The 14,507-nt window shown below is 43.5% G+C and overlaps 1 long non-coding RNA gene across 1 annotated transcript in view; it reads right to left on the reverse strand.

The window, feature by feature from the left end:
* Nucleotides 1-948: 948 nt before the first annotated feature.
* LOC121361014 overlaps nt 949-14,507 on the reverse strand; it is a 44,094-nt gene continuing 30,535 nt past the window's right edge. Inside the window, exons 10-11 of the long non-coding RNA XR_005956287.1 lie at nt 13,766-13,871; nt 949-11,206 (exon numbers count right to left, since the gene is read on the reverse strand). This is a non-coding gene — a long non-coding RNA (uncharacterized LOC121361014). The remainder of the gene's footprint in view (nt 11,207-13,765; nt 13,872-14,507) is intronic.

Raw genomic sequence — 14,507 nt, forward strand, 5'->3', positions numbered from 1 at the left:
GAAGGCAGCTGGTCCAAAGCTACTGCTAGGTTAGAAAAAGTACCTTTATTAGCTGTAACCATCCCGTGTGGAGGGCAGGACTGGAGGTAGTCGCAAACAGTGGGCAGAGGAGTCAAGCAGAAAATCCCCCATATGGAGTCAGTAACTCTTATCCTGTGACCCAGGAGACATCATTCATGTTGCAACTTGGATGATATTTCTGGAGTGAGCCATGAATTAATTACTGGAGGCTGGCCCCATGGAATGCATTCCTGTTTGTCACCGACTGCCACCCAGGGCACTGGGGGCTTGATGCTTGTTGTGGACACAGCCACGTTAGCCTGATGGATCCAAACTGACAACTGCTTAAAGAACTAAACTTGCCCTTGTGCATCCTGCAGGAGAATGATGGGCATCATCCAGTAAAGCCTCAGTACATGCAGTAGTCACATACATCTTTGCATACTTAGAAAGGTAAACACTAGGTTGTGGGGTTTTAGGAAACTAGAAGTTTTTTCTGCTTCTTAACACATTTCTGTGATATTCTGTGACAGCTGCTTATCTGTCACAGTACAGTCTGGCTGTATTGATCTAATCACCTTGATTAGCACAGGTTTATTCTCATTACCATGTGGCACACAATCATTTATCCCCAACCTCAAAAGCAGTGGAGACAAAAAGGAACAGACCCCTTGTTAGCCATCCTCAAATGATGAGGCTTGTATGGAAATTATGGCAACACAACCTGCCATTTAATGTACACCTTCATTTTCCAGGGGTTTACAGAATTTTTGTCAGTCACATTGCAACAGTATCATTTGCTTGGGCCCACTGTTTGAGACTACCTCTAGTCCAGCCCTCCACACAGGATGGTTACAGCTAATAAAGGTACTTTTTCTAACCTAGCAGTAGCTTTGGACCAGCTGCCTTCACTAAAAGAAAGGCCAGAAAGACTTAATTTTCCTTCTTTGTCCCCAGCATGCAGCTACGTAATATGTTCTGGAAACTTTGAGTATTTGAAACAAGAGATAGTCATTTGTCTTTATGGGCTGCATCAAATGGTGGATTTAAAACAATTGGGAGCATACAGAGCAAGAGTAGGGACGAGGAAACTTGGTTTGCTTCCTTGGTAACAAAATCTACAGCACAGCAGGAGAATAGAGCATGATAATTAGGGAATTACAGCTGTTAGTCACAGAAAATATGCTGCAGTTGCAGGTCAGGGACCTGAGGTTGTAGCACAGGAAGGAAAACTGTAATTTAGAGTCTTCAAGGAACTCACTGCATGCATCAGACTTCTTGCTACTTATAGCATCTCTACACCTGTTTTCCAGGGTGGAAATCCAACAGACAAGAGCAGAGATCAGCAACAAGCCACCAAGGAAATAAAGTTTCCCTACAATAGCCAGGACAAGAACTATTTTTAATGAGAAATGGATATTCCATTGACTCTTGTTCATCCTCCCTCTTTCTAAGCAGGACAATCAGATGTGTGAGCTTTAGGATGAGGGAGATGACAAACTTGATCCACGTAGCTATTCTGGGAGCTAGCATCTCCCTTAAGAAGCACCAGTTGTTCCAAGGGATGAAACTGGGCTTGGCTTGGAGACCTCTGTGTATTAACCCAGAGCCTTGTATTAGTTTCCTGCAAGGAAACTGAAAAGTTCCTGAAGGGAACTGAAGAACACAAAAGGAAATACAAGCTTCACATTGAATGCAACACCACTTGATTTTCCTAGCCTTCCCCTTAAAAATGACAACCTCTAATCAAGTGCTCAAGAACAAGTCCAACAGATGCCCACAATAACATCATTAAAGCCACTCTGCCACAAGCCTTTAAAAGGAGAGGACCAGCTGGTATAGTTAAAGCAAATCTATTACTTGTGCTTTACTGTAACCTTTGATCCAGCTAAATCCTCCATAAGAAATTCCTCATTGCCATTCCACTCAAGAAGAGAATTTTTAGTCATTTATTTTTCCCAGTCTCCTCCACCTTTTTTCCAAACTGGTCTTGTCTGAGGTTTTGAGATAATCTTTCTTTCCAAAACTTCTATTTGTGTGCAGAAAAGCACCTTTCTTACTTCTCTGTCCTTAAATTAAGTTGTTTCAGAAACAAAGAGCTGACTCTTACAGGTGAGAACTGCATCATGAGGGACCTTGAGGGAACCTAAACTTGCTGAGGAAGAGAAGATACACCGACCACTCCCTGAGGCTGACCAAGAGCTGACAGCTTCTTTTCTTCAGACCTGCACCTGTGCTGCCCAACCACACAGCTCAGATTGAGAGGCCAATGCCAGGCGGCTCAAGGTTCTCCATAAGGCGTAACAGCTCATTCAAGTGATAATAGACAAGACTTTCAGCATTTGCTTGCTGTACCAGTTAGCAGCTTTACATCACATCTCAGCCAAACTCATTCTTTCCATGGAAGACCAGCTATTAATAACTTCCTACCACCCAGTCCAGCCTGCTGACCAGTAGCCAGGCCTCCCTAGTTCTCCTTGAAGCCTGGCAGCATGCCATGCAGATCAACTAATTCAAACTATTTTGGACAGGAAGATATTTCAGTGTCCTAGACCCTCAAGCTGTCCTAAGCTAGCCTCTGTTTCAAAGGAGTATTGCATGATTCACCCACTGCTCTCCCTTGGGTGAGGTGTCACAGCAAGAGCTCAGAGGTGACCAAAGCCCCTGGGCTATGGAGTAAAAACCTTCCCTTGGTACCCTACCAGCTCTCTGGATGTCAAGTTTTCCTGACCTTGTAAACTCTGAGGAACAGTGGGAAGCACCTATGGTCTACCAAAAGGGTAAAACACTTCTATTCCTGGTGAGCTGCTCACCCTAGAGCCTTCTCCTCAGTCAGTTAGGTGTCAGTCAGATGGTTTATGCATTTGGAGGCTGGGGCAGTTGTGCCAAATGCTGGTGGAGCCTTCCTCCTTGCCCTGTCTCTGGTCAGCACAGACTGGCAAAGGCAAGTTGGCTCCCAGTCCCTACTCAGACAACAGCCTGAGTTCTCCACCTTACTGAGACACAACACCTCAAAGGAGAGGCATTGCTGCCATTTGGGACAGGATTTCTTTACATTCAGAAGAAATATTAGCTGAGATGCATCTCAGTCCTGTGCCCTTTTCACCAGAGCCATTTAACCGTAATAATGTGACATTTGGTTTTAAAGCCTTCCAGAGGAAGACTGCAATCGGCATTTTAGAGCCCCAGGCACTGACTTGCCCTAGATGTACCTGCACCCACTTGCTGGTACTTGTGCAGTCATTCCTCTAGGGGAGACAAGGATTCACCAGGTCTTGGGGCAATGCACCCAATTCACCTCAGTAAAAGTTTCGAGTCCAATCCTGATAGTGCCAAGTGCTTGATGCCATTTTTAGAAAGCAGAATAACTAAGTATTTAAGGACAGATCCTTCCCCAAATAGACAAGAAGAGCCAATCAGCAGCTGTTTCTCTGGAAAGATTTTGCCAACACTACAAATGCCCCATATAGAAGCAGAAAGGCACTACTTCTGAGCATAAATGCATGTTAGATGACATTGCCACTAAATATACCAGGTGACTGTTAGCACAATTGGTTTTCTTCCAGTCTGGTTCCCCTCTTTGGTGTGGGCAGCAAGGGCATCTTAAATGAAAAAGCCCCAAGATGAATTTAGTTTAATGACTGAGTGTGAAGGGGGGCAGGGAAGATGGAAGGAGAACCAATATTAAGTGTGGAAACTAATACAAAAAGCTTCTGGGATATTAATAGTGTGCTGAACTAATAAGATGCAGTCAAAGCTATGAAGTTTCTGCAACACCGCAGCAGCTGCTACAGTGAAGTAAGGAACTAGAGTGGATCTGTGTATTTACAGCAGTTATCTGAAAGCTTGGGCATGTAATTCCACTCAGAATCCCCACCAACACAAATACACTAAAAGCAGACTGAAAAAGCTCCTGTAAACCCACTAAGCACAATAGTTAAAGTTTCCACAAGGAATAATTCGTAGCATTACAGTTATGCTCACAGAGATGGGCTAAGAACCTCTCTGGACTGAACAGACAGCAGAAGCTCTTGCTGAGAACACGATATACTGTAGCAGTTCAAATACCTTCCAACCCTCTTGACTGCTAAAAACCCCTCTGGGACAGGAATCTGTAACATAAAGAAGTCTCACAGAATTTAGGCTAGAGAGTGACTGCTAAAAAACCTTAAATCCATATCGCTTTTTTGGTTTTTGTTTGATTGCTTGGGGGGCTTTTTGTGGGCTTGGGGTTGGGTTATTTGGTTGTTGGTTTTGTTTGGGTTTGGGTCTTTTGAGGGTTTTTTTGCATGCACCTACAGATGAGGTTGGTTTGTTTATGAAGAGATGAGACCAGGCATCCACCTCCTTCAAGTGTTTGAGAACAGGTCCGGTCAAAGGCAAATCCCAGGAGCCAGGATTTGGAGCTAGAGCATAGATCCCAGCACACACCAGACCAGGTGGGAGCCCCCTACATGAGCTGGTAGATGGCAGCAATTTACAGCTCACTGACATACAGCTCTTCTGTACATACCCCCACAGCCTCTCTGAAGGCTGAAGAAGGCTACGAGATTGAGAACCCCACAAAGCACAAGAAAGGCAGTGCCTGGTTAATCCCACACAAGAGCTAAGGGAACAACTCAACCCCCTGTCCATACAGCACCTGTCATGCCAAGGGCACACCAGGAAAAACTGCAACCACAACAGCAGCACAAATGCTGCTCTTGACCAGAAACACCACAGCTCTGGGTATGGAGCAGAATCCCACTATGGAATGAGTGAGTAAGCATGTAACATGAATTTATAATGGATTTGAGAGTAAATGAACGTGGTCTCTACACAACAAGAGATTGAGGTCACAAACAGCATCACCATGATCCCCTTGGACTCCTCAAGATAAGAAGTAGCCCAAGAGTATCTAAAGCCCTTACCTGGTTGACTATTGCAGTAAGAGCTCTCTGAAGGCTGAACAGCAAGCTAATGTTAGATAGCAAGATATTAAGAGAGGAGTAAATGCCATTTCTTTAAGGAAACTTTAGAGAAGAGTGACAGTTTTGAAGACTCATTTTAAGCTTTCATCACTGGCAGGAAAGAGGAGAAGTCAGGTTACTTAATTGCTGTTATGACAATTATCAAATGGAAGAGACCAGTGACTTGAAGAGAACATTGCAGTTCAACAGCAAAATTCCACTCTGCTTTTCATTAGGTGTGTCCAATTACTTCCAGTATAAATTAGCTAGACCGTTGAAAGCAGGTTTGCAGAAAATGAGTTTAATGCTATTATGAAGTGGGGGGGAAAAAAAGAAAACAAGGAAAGATTTGTTTCCCATGAAATAGTCACAAAAGTTTAAAGCTGTGTTGAAGATCTCTCAGACACTGCATAACCTTTCAGAATTCCTATCTGCTTCACTGGAAAGATTCAGTATTCCAAGGAAAGATCCAGGATTCCAAGACAGCACTTGATGTTAACTTTGTGCAGCAGTCCTAGGAATGAAAAGCAAGAACTTACCAGGGTCAGCTCCAGTAAAGCTGACTTCAAAGTGTGCTTTCAGGCTGCTGAGCAACTGCAGATGGCTCATAACTATTCTACCAAATTACTCACACACATTGTTGCTAATAGAGTCATGCCATCAGTATTACAAGCCCTGTCCCCAGTCCCACTGGGCTCAGTGACCATTCATGTTCCAAACTGACAAGTCAGCACCTTCAATTAGGCCAGAAGACAAGTAAGGAACAGAAAACAGGAGTGATACCATGCAACTCTACCATGTGTAGTGTAGGTTGCAGTTGTCTCTGAAAGTTTAGGCAATACTGCTGAGTCAGACAAGCTTCTAGAAAAACTCATGTGTTTCTATTGTACTGACATGCAGAAAAAGAGCTTCATCCTGTTTGTGATACTCAGCTCCAACAAAAGCAGAGGTACACACATCACCCTATTTGGAATAAGGGACTTCAAAAGCAGAACACCCCAAAACCTTGTTGAAAAAATGCTTTAAACATTTCCCATATGGTAAAACTGCTCTAAGGGTTGTTGTCTGTGCTCCCAACTGGACCATTATCTGCCTGGCCACCATGAGACTTAACACTATTCCCTGGAAGCAGAAGAACTGGAACATGTTCTTTCATTATCAGAAAGGGACAGGGAGAGACCTGGATGGAGGGCAAACAAGAGCCCAAAGCACTCCCATCTCTAGTGCCCTTATTGCCTGCATTGTCTCCTTTTTGAGGGGAATTAACTCTGGGGAAAGCTTGGTCATTTGGAACAGCGCTGTGACCCCACACTTTGCCTTTTGGGGGATGGGTGGAGCCAGACTGGGCTCCCAGCAGTGCAGGGTGAGCCATGCACACATGACTGAGATAGGAAGAGACACTAATGAAATGTTCAGGGTTTTCTCAGACCATCCTGTCATTTGGCATAAGAATCACAGAGGAAACTGCTCCTCCTTACCTGAACTGAGCATCGAAAATACTCAAGCTCTGACATTCAATGAGCATACACTTGCTCAGGCTTGCTGGTCATGAATTTAAACCTTGTATATGGTAAACTTCAGTTGTGGAGTCATGAAATAAAATAAGTGTTGAAAGCACAAGTAAAGTAAAAGATAAAAATGTTCACAAGGAAATGGGCAGAATGACCAGACAAGAGAAACTGAGACAAACAGGTTGGAGTAGTGATATCAGCAGAATTATTTGCAATATTGAGAGTTCACATACAAACACTAAAATCAGAAATTTACCTACCCTACAGGAAGATCAGACATCACATTTCTATTTAGTTCCATTTAATCTCACAAGTATCAATTGGAATTGGACTAGATGATCACTGTAGGTTCCTTCCAACTTAAATACTCTACTCTAATTCTCTTCCACTATTATGATCTCCAGACAAGGGAACCTGGGCACTGTCACAAGACTGCACAACATCACAGGATTATTTTCCCCGTGTACAACTTTCTGGTTTTTTGAAATTTTTGATGTCCCACCAACCAGAAGGAGACTTCCAAGCTATCACAACAGACCTATGCTAATAGAAAGTTATTTTATTGCTTTAAGTTCTACACAGCGCAGAAGTTGCATGAGCAGAATTGTTAATGGAAAAAAAAAAACGGATTTTTTTTTATTATTCTTAGGAATAACAAATTTGATCATTAAAATTAAAGTTCACAGTTTAATTTTAAAATATTTTAAAGATACACTGGCTAAGAGGCAAAGGTGACAGTAAGGTGAAGTTTACTATTACACTCATTTCTGTCCTTATCTCTTGATTCCTGTAGCATCTTTCATTTGATTGTCTAATGAAGAATCAGAGGAAACAATGAGCTTGCATCCCCTAAAAAAAATTCCTAGTGAAGAGCAATCTGTTCTTTTGGTGCTCATTTGGTGTTTTTGCTAACTGCTCCCATGATGTGGTGAAACCCTAAATGATACCAACCAAGCTCCACCAGATTTTTGGATGCCTTTTGGAGACCTTGCAACACCCCCGTGCGGTTAAAAAAAGGATCTTGGCTCATGCCACCCACCACTGAAACAGACACCCTCAGGCTGGGATGAAGCAGCTGTATGACACCACGCAGCAACACTTCACAGCATTTTAGGGTAGAAAGCAATTAACCTTTGGCTGAATCCCCTTAGCTCCGAGCTACAAAAGGAGTGTTTGTTCTGTTTTCTTCTCTACCCCCCACCTCCCCCTAGGCTGCACGGCTCTGGTGTTCTCATTAGCTCACTGCCCAGGCTGCTCTCTGGACCCTGAAATGGAGAACAACAGTTGTCATCAAATTAATAGGCTGTTTATCCAGATATTAATTTTGTTTTTTCTTGCTTCTGCTCCAGAGTAGTGGCAGCTGATTCCAGTAAAATTAGGGTGAGGTTGCAGTGCATTGTTTCTGTTGGGACAGTAAATACACTGGAGCTGAGATCTACTTGAGGCCTCAGATGTACTTTGCAGCAAATTAAGGGAATTTGGGCAAGGTCCTCTTTACAGGTATGAAGAGAGTAACTACTTCAGCTGAGGGAAGATATCTTTCAGCCCTCTACTGTTTCTTTCTGGGTTTGATTGAAATTTAATCCTACTTCTGCACTCACACAGAACCTTCATCCTCAAGTCCTGCCCTAAGACAAAGCTTCCCAGAATCCAAGTTTGACATTGACATTGCGGAAGCCTGGTAATCCCCCCTAATGTCCCTTAGATTTTTAACTCCTGAATTAGCATCCTGTATAGCACAGGCAAAAAAATCAATGAATTATAAAATCTGAAGGCAGTTAGCCAAAGGAATATAATCTGTGTTTGATCCCCTGACTTCACCCTGAACACGTATTTCCAACTTCATTTGCTGCTTATCAGCGTCACTCCATTAGTCTTCCACTCCCTTCCATAACAAAGCATGTTCCTAAACACACACGGTTTTCAGCTGCACCACTTCAAGCAGTTAGAGACCACTCTGACACCTCCATTCCAGTGCATGCTCCTAACATCAAGCTTCAGCAGAGGTGCTCTGCTATGAGCCATCAGAGGCTCTGGAGCACTGGGCAAGCACAGCCAGACCAGCAACAGCCAGTGAGCTGCAAGGGGAGGGCACAAAGCCAGCCTGACACACGGGCAACACAGCTGGAGCTCTGCTAGGCACCCTCAGGAATGGTCTTTCCAGCAAGCTCTGGCATGGCCAAGACCTGCCTGGTCACAGGACCTACCTGCAAGTGCACATCCCTTCTAAGTGGGCAGGAGGAACAAGCCCACTGCAGATCCTCAGCCCTAGGCCAAAATCTGTTTTCCTACCTTTTGTTTCCTTCACCTGCATGACATGAAACCTTCCACCAGCCCTTCCCAAACAAATGTTCTCAGCTGAGGTGCTGTGAGAGTAGATCTGACTATAACTTGACACCTTCCCAGTCCTATCCTGGGTCTGGTGTCATATTCAGACATGAGTGATACATTCATCTTTTCCAGTGCCTGAGGACAACATTTTGCCTTGGTTATCTACAGAAAAGCCTGCTGTAAATGTTCCTTCTGCAGGCAAACAAGAAGTCAGAAAACAAAGTGAGTCAAAGCAATGCTTCTCCTAAGGCCAGCCTCACTAGAGCAATGCAGGCAGGAAAGGGGAGCCTGCATTAGCAGATACCCTGCTAGTGGGCTAAAGGGGAAGGAATCCATAAAACCTCCAGGCATTCCAGCAGCCTGGGTACCCGGGATCACTTTCACAGTTTAGGAAACAGTTTCATCTCAACCCCCACGAACTGACCTTGGCAGAACACCGAAAGTTTGCACATAACAGCCATGTTTGTGCCATGAGTAATCCAGTCCTCTAAGCTAATGCTCCATTTTGCTGGTGGAACAAAATATCTTGTTATCATGTGAACTACATCACACTAAAATGATATTTATGAGAATCCCCTAAGTCCACTTAACGAGATCCTTCTACCCATGGATTTTCATCATTTTATGCATCTTCACGTCTTTCCCACATAATTCTTGTTTTAGACATTACCACATTTTTCCAATACACCAGAAGCAAAGCATACATGCTCAGGCTGAAACAACAGCCTATGCTGGACATGAAATGGGGGAGTCTCTTCTTCAGAAACAACCCAACATGAATCTTCTGATTAACCACAGCTCAATGAAGGAAGAGACATATACATACCTCAACAACATATATGGTCTTATAGTAACACCTTCCTTTTTCTTTTCCATTTGTTGAGTTTTTTGCACACATTCAGAGCTAATTCCATCCATTAGCAGTCCAGGTTAGAGACCCACTAACACCTGGACATGAACATGACAGGACACTATTGCCTGCTGCTGGCCAGCAAGGGAAGGAACAGCACACTGGGACAGCCAGGAGTGGGAAATGTTGCTTCCACACTTGCCCTCTTAACCCAGTCAGCTGGATTAAAACATGACAATAATGCATTTAGGGGTTTCTAGTTAAATTACATTTCTGTTTTTCATTAATTTTGTGTTCCCAACATAACTACAGTAGTTAAGTTGGTAGTTACAGAAACTCTTCAAAAGAAAGAGGCAAAGCTTACACAAAATTAAGCAAGCAGAGAGAAAATTCAGGAGCCTCATCCTATAATGCTCCAAGACGGCACATCAATGCTCTGCACTTCCATCTCTTGAAGAAAAAGCAACTTCAGAAAGTAATTTATGCCAATTACATTAAAATTAGAACAGGTGCCTTACCTGTATTAATCACCTTGTAACCAGTTCAGAAGCCCTCTGAGATATAGCAGTTTCTGGAAATAAGAACTAGTGAACTTGGCCAAAGAAGCTGTAACTTGAGGAGTGGGAACAGAGTGAAATATTTCAAAGCTAATGAGGAGTTTGGACCCAGTGGAAGAGAGATGCCTGTTTTTCTAATGAGTCAAGGTGCCCATTTCTAGTGCAGCTGGACCAGGTAACATGAACTGTTATAATTCACTTACATTTAAAAGTCTGAAGAGAGAGCCCCTAGAGCCAGTGAGAAGCTGGCCTTGCCACAGCTAGATACTGAAGGAAGCAAAAGCATGAAGGACAGATTTAATTTGTGGTATGTCTTTGAAGTTCTTGGGCCATTTGGCATTAGACGTATCTCTAAGAGGCAAAAGGAGAAATAATGCTTTAAGAAATGTGTGACAGCCAAGTTCATATAGCTCCTGGCTTTGCAAGTTCTCACAGAATTAAGCACATTCACATGCATTAAAGGGTGGGTGTACAGACCATACCTTTGGCTGCATTAATAACATGCTGATTTGTATTGATAATATTTGTGGGCAACCCTTTTCTCCTGCCTCTTTCATGCAGACACTCCAATAGAATGAACAGCTCATGGGTAGATGTTTCCAACAGCACCTGAGGCTTTGCCTTCCAAAACATCATTCACTGTGCCATGAATTCAGAAGTGCAGGACCACCTTGCATAGGCTGAGTGCTCTCCTTCACAAGGAACTTGGGATCCATGGGCACAAAGACAGGAGCTGATGTGCTGATGAGAAAGTTAAGGGGGACTGACGTTTTCCCAGCATCAGGAACATTGCAGGTAGGACAGGGTCAGCAGTCCTCAGGCAGGGACCTAAAACCATGGCCCAGTTTATGTGTGCCCGATGCAGACAGAGGGGCAGGCTGTGCCCAGAGGGCTGAGCAGCTGCACACACCACTCTGAGCTTCTGCAGCTTTTCAGCTGACATCGTGCAACTGCAGCTTTTCAGAATGGAAACAGGATGACTCCCAATGGTTACTCACGTCCAAGTCACTGCAAGGAAAAGAAAACACATGCTCTGTTCTAGTTGTCCCTGTGCAGATAGTGAGTGTGGGTGTGGATACATCACTAAAAAGCTGGGGTGAAGAACAGCCCATCCACAGGCAGGGCTGTAGTGGGAATTTACTCCTCTGGAGCAGAAAGGAAAGGCTCAGTTCACAGGTATCCCAAAAAGTGCAGCAGGCATTCTGCACTACCTCTGCTCCCTCCACACACACAGAACAGCACAGAGGCTTCCCCAGCCCTTCCCCTGCCAGACACAAACCAGCTTTTTGCCGTGTCAAAGAGAAAGAGGGAAGCAAACTAAGAAGAAATGCACTCAGCCCAGTGTTATCTGGCAATGCTGAGTGAGAGAAGGAGTATGAAGCGTCCAGTGAAATCCCACTGTGCAATAACTGACTGACAAGCCCCTGGAAGCTCTATAAAGTGTCCTTTCATTCTTGCCTGCCCTGGGATGGGCAGGTGCAGGCAGTAAGGCAGGAGTGTAGAAAGAAACTCTTAGCCCTCCAGACAGTATAGTCTCCAAAGCTGATATTATGGTCAAACAGCACAAGGCATAAGCCAGCCCTTCCCTGTCTGTCATCGTTCCTGCCTTATTGTCCTGGGCTTTGCTTTGTTCACGGGGAGCAGGCATGCTCCAGTTCTCAGGCACATGCCAGCAAAGGCGCTGGCGTGCTGCCCACCCTAAGTACCGTGTAGGCAGGATGGCGCCTCCGATATTTAAAACAATATTTAATGTTTTACATCACTGCAGGCCTGTAGATTATTTTCTAAATCCATGAAGCAACAGTGGATCAGCATGTGGTGCGTTAATGCTGCACAAGGAAATAATGCATGAGGGGGAGAGATTAGGAGGGAGCACTTGAAATTGCAGTTGGCATTAGCTATAGGGTAACACATAGCATGGGATGACCTGTTCCTCCCAGGCTCCACAGTGCATTTAACAGTGCACTCCAAGAAAGAAACATACATAAGAAAAGACTGCCCTAGAAGCAGTTTCACTTTTCTAGTTCTACCCACCCAAACCTTTGAGGAAAAGCTTCTTCAGGAACTACTTGGGAATCATTGTTTTCAGAACAGAGGACACAGGTCTAAACTGAAAACCTCAAATACAAGCCTGCTTCTCATGTACAAGAAAAAAATCAACATAATGGGCAGGGAATGACACCCTCTGGCTGATGACATACCACGGACTCCAGGATTATCCTCACAAAGCATCAGTGGATCATTTCTGCTACTATTGTTAGAAGTCACCTTAAGGACCTGAGCACACACCGTTCAGCTTTGAACCTGATTAAGGTAGTGGTATAAAATGTAAGAGTTCAAGAATGGTATTATAAAGAAAATATGTTACAGTTTTTAATCAGGAAGAAGTTGGCTCAAACCAAATGGAGATATCTTGACTCTCTGCCCAGCTCTATTTTCTTGTTCAGTGATCAACTTTGTTATGAAATTAATTTTGCAGGATTAGGGATAAGTCCTTTTCCATTGCCTTATATTTGTCACTCATGAGGTGACAGCAAGGATCATAACTTCATTTCCAAAACAGAAGCCTGACAATATAAGAAGAATTTGTCCAAGATGAATGGTGAGGTTCACTGACCTCAGTCAGGTGACACAAGGCTCAAACCAATACTGCACTTCAAAAAGCCATAATTTGCACATCCGCTGCTTAGTAGGCACTGAGAGGTGAGACTATCCCACAAAGATGGGGAGCTGACACAAAAACAGGGGTTAGCCTCTTTGGCACATGAGCAACCACCTCCAAAATCCAAAAGCCTTGGTTCCATTCAGACCCTAGTACAAGTACAAGTTGTTCTGCCACGGTGACTATCCCTTTTCCACCGAGTCCCTTCAAGAAGAGGCTGAGGATTTAGCAATGGCTATCGGGTTGCAGTCACTGACCAGAAGTGACTGAGCACACCATGAACATGAGATCCAGCAGGGAGGAACATCCAGCCCTTCCCTGGAAGCAGGCACTGGCAGCAGAGCACCTTATCTCTGTACCAAAAATCTTGGCTTCAAAGAAAGCCTAAGTGTACTCAAGAACATTTAATTACTTATCTGCACTTATCCTAAACTCAAGTAATGTTGGGCCAGGTTTGTCTCAGAGAGTCTTCCCAGCTTATTTGGGGTTGTCTATTTCTACCCAACGCAATTATCCCTTTTTAGTGTAAGAAAACATGTTACACATGCATGGGAATTCATGTACAGGTCACTACTATGGTCATTCTTATCAGGTTTTCCACTTCATATCCTTCATCCAGTGGTCAGAACTATTTTTGGATGGAGAAACTTGAATTCAGACCCTCTTTCTGCTCTGCCAGGCTCACAGGAGAGCATCAACAGCTTTGTGACATGAATGCTAACCCTGCTGGATGTATTTAAAGAGGTAGGGATGCCCACACTCCTTCCCTCTTGGAGCTGCACATGACTTCTGAATTTTACCTTGCTAATTAAAAAGCCAAAAATCCCCAGACAAACAAACAAAAACAAACAAGCAAATAAGATCCCAGATTTCTTGCTGTTACTTAGAAAAAAAATTAAAAATACCTGGAATTGAAGCAGTGTATTGGTCTTGGAACACATTCTGCTTTCTTCATTCTCTAAAGACTTCTCTGGTCCCAAAGGATTTTCCCTTGTCTGTACAACCATCAAACTGAAGAAAAATAACCAATTATTTGCACGCCTTTGGTTTTCAGCAGAAGTCTGTTCAAGGAAATCATTCCCATGTACACTTCCCACCACTTTTCCTCTTGGAAGAGGATTGAGTACAGCAGTCACCTTCTCTGCTTAGATACAGTAGTGTAGCAAAACACATTTCTGATGTTACCTGTGTCCTCCTAAGTGTCACTACCTCACATACAGTGCAACTTTTTGCACTGAACTTTCTATTTTACTTAATGGCATTTTCTTGTTATTTCTTTTTGGGACTCCCAACATTTTCTGGTTACAAAAATGCATCTAAAAGCTGTGCTCCAGAGACACACGCCTCCCCTATGACTCCAAGATTATTTTCTCTAAAATTTGATAGGGAGATGTGGACTACTTTGTAGTGTGATCCATTTCAACTGTTCTAGCAAGGTAGGTAATCCTATACTGTCCCAGTTTTATAAAAATCCAGGCAATTTGAATTAATAGCATAAAAGTATAGCACTTGCCATAAACACAGAACAGTTGCTTTATTGCACTTGTCAAATGCATTCCTCTCTTTGGTCACAGTTATGGTCGAAGAATTTAACAAAAAATTAACAAGCCCTTCACAATAAAAAGGAACTCAAAAAAAGTCAAAGCT

This window comes from Pyrgilauda ruficollis, unplaced genomic scaffold (genome assembly GCF_017590135.1).
Source record: "Pyrgilauda ruficollis isolate IOZ18807 unplaced genomic scaffold, ASM1759013v1 scaffold55, whole genome shotgun sequence".
Taxonomy (NCBI): Eukaryota; Metazoa; Chordata; class Aves; order Passeriformes; family Passeridae; genus Pyrgilauda; species Pyrgilauda ruficollis.